At 38.6% G+C, this 8,113-nt stretch overlaps 1 pseudogene; it reads right to left on the minus strand.

Annotated features, from left to right (window-relative positions):
* Positions 1 to 7,246: 7,246 nt before the first annotated feature.
* Positions 7,247 to 7,652, minus strand: LOC113934980 (annotated as a pseudogene).
* Between the last annotated feature and the right edge of the window lie 461 nt (positions 7,653 to 8,113).

The raw sequence follows: 8,113 nt of genomic DNA on the forward strand, positions 1-8,113 counted from the left end.
CTCCTCTTTCATTCATGATTTTATTTATTTGGGTCATTTCTCTTTTCTTTTTGAGAAGTCTGGCCAGGGGTTTCTCAATCTTGTTAATTCTTTCAAAGAACCAGCTCCTATTTCGTTGATCTGTTCTACTGTTCTTTTGGTTTCTATTTCATTGACTTCTGCTCTGATCTTTATTTCTCTTCTCCTGCTTGGTTTAGGTTTTATTTGCTGTTTTTTCTCTAGCCCCTTTAGGTGTAGGGTTAGGTTGTGTATTTGAGAACTTTCTTGTGTTTTGAGAAAGGCTTGTATTGCTCTATACTTTCCTTTGGGACTGTCTTTGCTGCATCCCAAAGATTTTGAACAGTTGTGCTTTCATTTTCATTTGTTTCCATGAATTTGTTAAATTCTTCTTTAATTTCCTGGTTGACCCATTCATTCTTTAGTAGGATGCTCTTTAGCCTCCATGTATTTGAGTTCTTTCCGACTTTCCTCTTGTGGTTGAGTTCTAGTTTCAAAGCACTGTGGTCTGAAAATATGCAGGGAATGATCCCAATCTTTTGATACCAGTTGAGACCTGATTTGTGACCTAGGATGTGATCTATTCTGGAGAATGTTCCATTGGCACTAGAGAAGAATGTGTATTCTGTTGCTTTGGGATGGAATGTTCTGAATATATCTGTGAAGTCCATTTGATCCAGTGTGTCATTTAAAGTCTTTATTTCTTTGTCGATCTTTTGCTTAGAGGATCTATTTCAGTGAGTGGGGTGTTAAAGTCCCCCACTATTATTGTATTGTTGTCGATGTGTTTCTTTGCTTTCGTTTTTAATTGGTTTATATAACTGGCTGCTCCCATGTTAGGGGCATAGATATTTACAATTGTTAGATCTTCTTGTTGGATAGACCCTTTAAGTAGGATATAGTATCCTTCCTCATCTCTTATTACAGTCTTTGGTTTAAAATCTAAATTGCCTGATATAAGGATTGCCACCCCAGGTTTCTTTTGGTGTCCATTAGCACAGTAAAGCGTTTTCCACCCCCTCACTTTCAATGTGGGGGTGTCTTTGGGTCTAAAATGAGTCTCTTGCAGACAACATATCGATGGGTCTTGTTTTTTTATGCAATCTGATAGCCTGTCTTTTGATTCGGGGCATTTAGCCCATTTACATTCAGGGTGAGTATTGAAAGGTATTAATTTAGTGCCATTGTATTGCCTGTAAGGTATCTGTTACTGTATATTGTCTGTGTTCCTTTCTGGTCTATGTTACTTTTAGGCTCTCTCTTTGCTTAGAGGACCCCTTTCAATATTTCTTGTAGGATGGTTTCATGTTTGCAAATTCCTTTAGTTGTTGTTTGTCCTGGAAGCTTTTTATCTCTCCTTCTATTTTCAATGACAGCCTAGCTGGATATAGTATTCTTGGCTGCATATTTTTCTCATTTAGTGCTCTGAAGATATCATGCCAGTCCTTTCTGGCCTGCCAGGTCTCTGTGGATATGTCTGTTGTTAATCTAATCTTTCTACCATTGTAGGTTTCAGATCTCTTCTCCCGAGCTGCTTTCAGGATTTTCTCTTTGTCTCTGAGACTTGTAACTTTTACTATTAGATGTCAAGGTGTTGACCTATTTTTATTGATTTTGAGAGAGGTTCTCTGTGCCTCCTGGATTTTGATGCCTGTTTCCTTCCCCAAATTAGGGAAGTTTTCTGCTATAATTTGCTCCAATATACCTTCTGCCCCTCTCTCTCTTTCTTCTTCTTCTGGGATCCCAATTATTCTAATGTTGTTTCATCTTATCATATTGCTTATCTCTCGAATTCTGCCCTCGTGATCCATTAGTTGTTTCTCTCTTTTTCTCAGCTTCTTCATTTTCCATCTTTTGGTCTTCTATATCACTAATTCTCTCTTCTCCCTCATTTATCCTAGCAGTTAGAGCCTCTGTTTTTGATAGCACCTTATTCATAGTCTTTTTGATTTCTACTTGGTTAGATTTTAGTTCCTTTATTTCTCCAGAAAGCGTTTCTCTAATAACTTCCATGTTTTTTTCAAGCCCAGCTAGTATCTTTAAAATCTTGATTCTGAACTCGAGTTCTGACATCTCACTAATGTCCGTGTTGATTAGGTCCTGACAGTCGGTACTGCCTCTTGTTCTTTTTGTTGAGGTTATTTTTTCCATCTTGTCATTTTGTCCAGAGGAGAATAGATGAATGAGAACAAAATGCTAACAGGGTAACAACGTCCCCAGAAAATAAACACTAAACATATCAGAAAAGACCTGAAACCAGCAGAAAGGAAAGGGAAACAAAGAAAAGGAAAAAAAGAAAAGAAAAAGATAAACAAAAACAAAACAAGAGGAAAAAAACAGAATATGATCAAATATGATCAGGTTGGTGCATAGATCAGTGCCACACACTAGATTTTGGGCATATTTTGGTCTGTTAGAAGAAAGTGCCTCCCAAAATTTTAAAGAAAGAAAAACTTCTTTATGTACAAAAATAAGGTTTAATACGATGAAGGGTTGGAATATGACTGTAAAGATGAAAATTATAAAAGATTTTATAAAAGGAATTGATAAGATAAGAAGCTGGTTGAAAAAAGAAAGAAGAGGATTTTAAAAAAAAGGGGGGGAGAGAATGTGATCAGGCAGGAGACTAGAACAAAGCCATACACTAGAGATTTAGGGTATATTTTAATCTGTTAGAAGAAACTGTATCCCAAAATTTTAAGAAGAGAACAACTTACACCAAAAATAAGGGTAACTACTATGAAGGGATAGAGTATGACTCTAAAAATGAAAAATAAAAAAGATTTTTTTTTAAAAAAAGGGGATTGATAAGATGTTGGTTGAAAAAGGGAAAAAGAAAAATTCAAAAAAAAAGTTAAAAAAATTAACTTTGAAAGACCTAAGAATAATTGTAAAAAAGCCATGGATTCTATGTGCAGTATTCCCCTAGCGCTCGAGTTCTGCTGTTCTCATTGATCAGTAAACTTGGTCTTGGTTGGCTGTTCTTGCTGATCTTCTGGGGGTGGGGCCTGTTGCCGTGGTTCCCAAATGTCTTCCCCCGAGTAGGAATTGCCCTGCCCTTGCTGGTCCGGGCTGTGTAATGTGCTCCGGTTTGCTCTCAGGAGCTTTTGTTCCCTGCAAACATTCTGTACAGCTTTGGAGGACGAGAGTGAAAATGGCAGCCTCCTAATCTCCGCCCCAGAGGAGCCGAGAACTCAGGGCCCCACTCCTCAGTGCGCCCCCAGAGAAAAGCAGTCAATCACTCCCGTCTCCCCAGTCTCCGGCTGCTCTCCGTGCTCACCTGGCCTGTGACTGAGCATTTCTATCTCGGGCACCTGACCCCGTGTGGAGTCTCCAAACCCAGCAGATCCCTGCAGTGCGCTCCCATGACGCTCCCCCCAGGGGAGGAAGGGGAGTCTCCCCAGCTCTGCTGGGTCCCTGCTGAAGGAGCAGTGGCCTGACTGTGCCCCAGATCACTGTTTATGGCCACCCCGAGCTGAGAGCCCTCTCCTAGGCTCCATCTCTGCAGCCGGCTTCCCCACTCTGATATCCAGGAGCTCTGCTGCACTCAGGCACCCCCAGTCTTCCTGTGACCCCGAGGGTCCTGAGACCACACTGTCCCACGAGGGTTCCACCCCCCGGCTTAGCCACTGGAGCGACGTCCCTCAGTGGAGCCGACTTCTAAAGCTTCTGATTTTGTGCTCCGCGGTTCTATCACTTGCCAGAAGTGGCTGACAGAGGCCCCCTCCACCACTGTCTATCCTCCGAATATTGCCTCAGATTCACTTCTCTGCACGTCCTACCTTCCAGAAAGTGGTTGCTTTTCTGTTCAGAGAGTTGTTGGTATTCTTTTTTTCGATCTCCTGTTGAGTTCATGGGTGTTCAGAATGGTTTGATCCCTATCCAGCTGAATTCCTGGGACCAGACGAAATCCAGGTCTCCTACTCCTCTGCCATCTTGCTCCTCCCTCCCAGCATATCTATTGAAAGATATGAATTTAGTGTCATTGTATTGTCTGTACAGTCCCTGTTTCTGTATATTGTCTCTGTGTTTTTCTGGTCTGTTACTCTTGGGGTCTCCCTTCGCTTACAGTATCCCCTTAATATTTCTTGCAGGGCTAGTTTGGTTATCACAAATTCTTTTAGTTTCTGTTTGTCTTGGAAGCTCTTTATCTCTCCTTCTGTTCTGAGTGATAGCCCTGCTGGATAAAGTATTGTTGGCTGCATGTTTTTCTCATTTAGTACCCTGAATGCCAGCCCTTCTGGCCTGCCAGGTGTCTGTGGATAGGTCTGCTGCTACCCTAATGTTCCTACCCTTGTAGGTTAAGGATCTCTTTCAGAATTTTCTCTTTATCTCTGAAATCTGCAAGTTTCACTACTATATGTCAGGTGTTGACCTATTTTTTCTTTTATTTTTTGAGGGGGGTTCTCTGGGCCTCCTGGACTTAAATGCCTGTGTCCTTCTCCAGATTAGAGAAGTTATCAGCTATGATTTGCTCAAATATACCTTCTGTCCCTCTCTCTTTCTTTTTCCTCTGGGACTCCAGTTATTCCAATATTGTTTCACTTTATGGTATTGTTGATTTCTCAAGCTTCCCCTCATGTCCGTTGTTTTTCTCTTTTCCTCAGCTTCCTTCCTTTCCATCAACTTGTCTTCTGTGTCATTATTCTCTCTTCTGCCTCATTTACCCTAGCTGTTAGATCATCCAATATAGACTGCATCTCAGAGCATTTTTAATTTTGGCCTGATTAGATTTCATTTCTACACTAAGGCATTCTCTAGTGTCTTTTATGCTTTTTTCAAGCCCAGCTAGTATCTTTATAATCATTATTCTGAAATCTATCCCTGACATTTTACTTATATGCATATTGATTAAATCTATGGCAGAAAGTATTACCTATTGGTCTTTCTTTTTTGTGAATTTCTCCTTCTAGTAACTTTGTCTAGAGAAGAATAAATGAATGAGAGAACAAAATCAAAAATATCAACCACGACCCCAGCAAAATACACACTAGAATAATCTGAAGAAATCAGAAACCAAAAAAGAAAAGGAAAAAGGGGTGGGGGGAGAGAATATAATCTCCCAGGTGGACAAAACAGTGTGATCGACTTGGTCCTGGGTGTATTTTGGTCTGTTTGTTAGAGGACACTAAATCCCAAAATTGTAAAGAAAGAAAAACTTATAGATATACAAAAATAAATTTGAATATAGTGAAAGGAAGCCAAAAATGAATAATATATCTATAAAATATAAATGTAAAAAAGAAAATACAAAAAAGACTCTAAATAAGGAGTTGATAAAAATAAGAAACTAGTTGAAAAGGAAGAAAAAAAAGAAAAAAATTAAATGAAAGACTAAAGAATCATGAGAAAAAACGTTGATCATATTCTATATACTATTTTCCCCTAGTGCAGGAGTTTTTCAGTTCTATGTGTTCCATAAATTTGGTATTAGCCTGACATTCCTGCCAGTCTTTTGGGGGAAGGGCCTGTTGCACGGATTCTCAGGTGTCTTTGCCTGGGTGGAGTTGCACCACCCCTCGCCAGGGGCCCGGACTCAGTGTAAGCTGCTTCGGGTTGCTCTATGTGGCTCTTGTTCCCTGAAGGCTTTCCATGCCAACTTGCACAAAGTGTTTGCTTTTCTATTTGTAGAATTGCAGCAATTCTTTTTTTAGATCTAGGGTTGAACCTGTACCCCTAAAGCAAATAATACATTATATGTTAATTTTTAAAAGAAAGAAAGAAAATGCACACAGAAGAGCATATACCACATTATTCAACTTTAGTAAAAGTGTGTGTGAATAGATGTAGAGGTAGAAATGGGTCTATATCTTTAAAAAAAAAACGATCTAAGGTTGAATTTGCAGGTGTTCAGGATGATTTGATAGATATCTAGCTGAATTCAAGGGACCAGATGAAATGAGGGTCTCCTACTCTTCTGTCATCTTCCCTCCTCTCCTCTTTGCATTCTTCTGATTTCAACCTATTTGTCTTTGAATCCAAGGTGTGTCCTCTGTAGATTGTTACATTTGGTCTTGCTTTATTATATATTTTGCCATTCTCTGATTTCTAATTAGGTTTTTTGGCCCATGCATATTTAATGCAGTTATTAACAGGTACAGAGTTACAGTTGCCATTTTGCTATTTTGTTTTCTGTCTTTAGCCTTCTTTGTTCCTCTGTTCTTCCTCTACTAACTTCTTTTGTGTTAAATAAATCTTTTAGTATATCATTTTAATTCCTTTTTTGATTATTTTTTACTATATTTGTAAACTATTTTCCTAGTGTCTGCTCTAGAAATTCCAATATGCATCTTAACTCACCACAGTTTACTTCAAATTAATGTTAACTTGATTCCCATGAAACAGAAAATGTTTTCTCTAACATAACTCCATTCTTTTCCCCTCTTGTGCTATTATTTTCATATATATTACATCTGTATATTACAAAATCAATGTTACAGTGTTATAATTATTTCTTTACACAAAGTTATGTTTTTTAAAAAAATTAACAGAAGAAACATGAAAATGTATTTAGATTATTTTATTTTTAACATGGATATTTATTACTTCTACACTCTATATTTTCTCCAGTTAATTTGAGCTACCATTGTCATTCCTTTCCAGATTCCAAAGAATTTTCTTTAGTATTTGTGATAAATCAGTTCTGATATCAAAGAGTCCTCTCAGTCTTTTTAAATTTTGGAATTTCCTTATTTTACCTTTATAACTGGTAGATAGTTTCACTGGAAAAAAAATTCTTCATTAGCCATTTTTTCTTTCAGCATTTTGAATATATTGTTCCATTGCCTTTTAGGGTCCATTTTCTCTGATGGCAAGTTAGACATTATTTATATTGATGCTCTCTTGTACATATTAAATTATTTTTCTCAGGGTGTCTGGGTTGCTCAGTCAGTTACGCATCTGCCTTCAGCTCAGATCATGATTTCAGGGTCCTGGGATTGAGACCGTATCTGGCTCCCCACTCAGTGGGGAGCATGCTTCTCCTTCTCCCTCTGCACCTCCCCCTGCTCATGCTCTCTTTCTCAAATAAATAAATAAAATCTTTTTTAAAAATTGTTTTTCTCTTGCTTCTTTTAAGATTTTCTCTTTGCGTGTGGCTTTTAACACTTCAACTATAATGTGTCTAGGTATAAATCTCTTCGAATTTATCCTACTTGTGTTTCATTAAGCTTCTTAGATGTGTGAATTAATATTTTTATGCTAGTTTTATGGTTTTATTAACACAAATATGACGTGCACAACAAGCTGTCTATTCATTTTCTTCGCTGTGCAACCTGGCGTTGGGATTGGTGACTGTGATTGCCAGCTGGGCTGCTCTTTCCACAATAACTTTGTGGTTCTTGGAGGAAACATTGTGAGCAATCTCTGCACAGTAAGATTTGTTGCACATCAGCAGCACTTCAAGCTCCTTGACGTTGTGGACTAGGAACTTCTGGAAGCCACTGGGCAACATGTGCTGTTTTCTTGTTGCTCCTGTAACCAATGTTGGACATCAAGTTCTGGCCCTTGAATCTTCTGTGCACCCTATTGTCAATGCCTCTGGGTTTCCGCCAGTTGTGCTTAATTTTGACATAGCGGTCTGACTGGTGCCAGATGAACTTCTTGGTTCTCTTTTTAACTATCTTGGGCTTCACCAGAGTTCTGAGGGTAGCCATGATGCCCAGTAACAGATGGCTGCCACCACTGCAGGCAGCGCCAATGAAGAAAGTTGTAAATTAATATTTTTAACAAATTTGGGGAGTTTGGGGCCACTATTTCTTCAAAAAATCATGATAACTATTGGACCCACAATTTGAGAAAGTATTTTAGATGAGATGTGAGACATTTATTGGGAAAGTCTAGGAACCAGAAAACTGGAAGGAGTACATGTCCTTGGATTCAGATATAGCCTGAACATTTGGGCACCTTGAGTACCCCTTGATCTCATAAGCAGTTGTGTCTCCCTGTGTGTCTCTGTTTCTGCATTGCTAGAATTCAACTGTAAGATGAATTTCTAAATTATTACCCTGAATTTTTAAAAAAAGCCACCACAAAAGAGTATCACTATGTGATTCCTTTTGCTTGAAACTCTAGAGAAGACAAAACAAATCTATAGTTACAGAAATCAAGGGGGAGA

Source organism: Zalophus californianus, chromosome 13 (assembly GCF_009762305.2).
Source record: "Zalophus californianus isolate mZalCal1 chromosome 13, mZalCal1.pri.v2, whole genome shotgun sequence".
NCBI lineage: Eukaryota > Metazoa > Chordata > Mammalia > Carnivora > Otariidae > Zalophus > Zalophus californianus.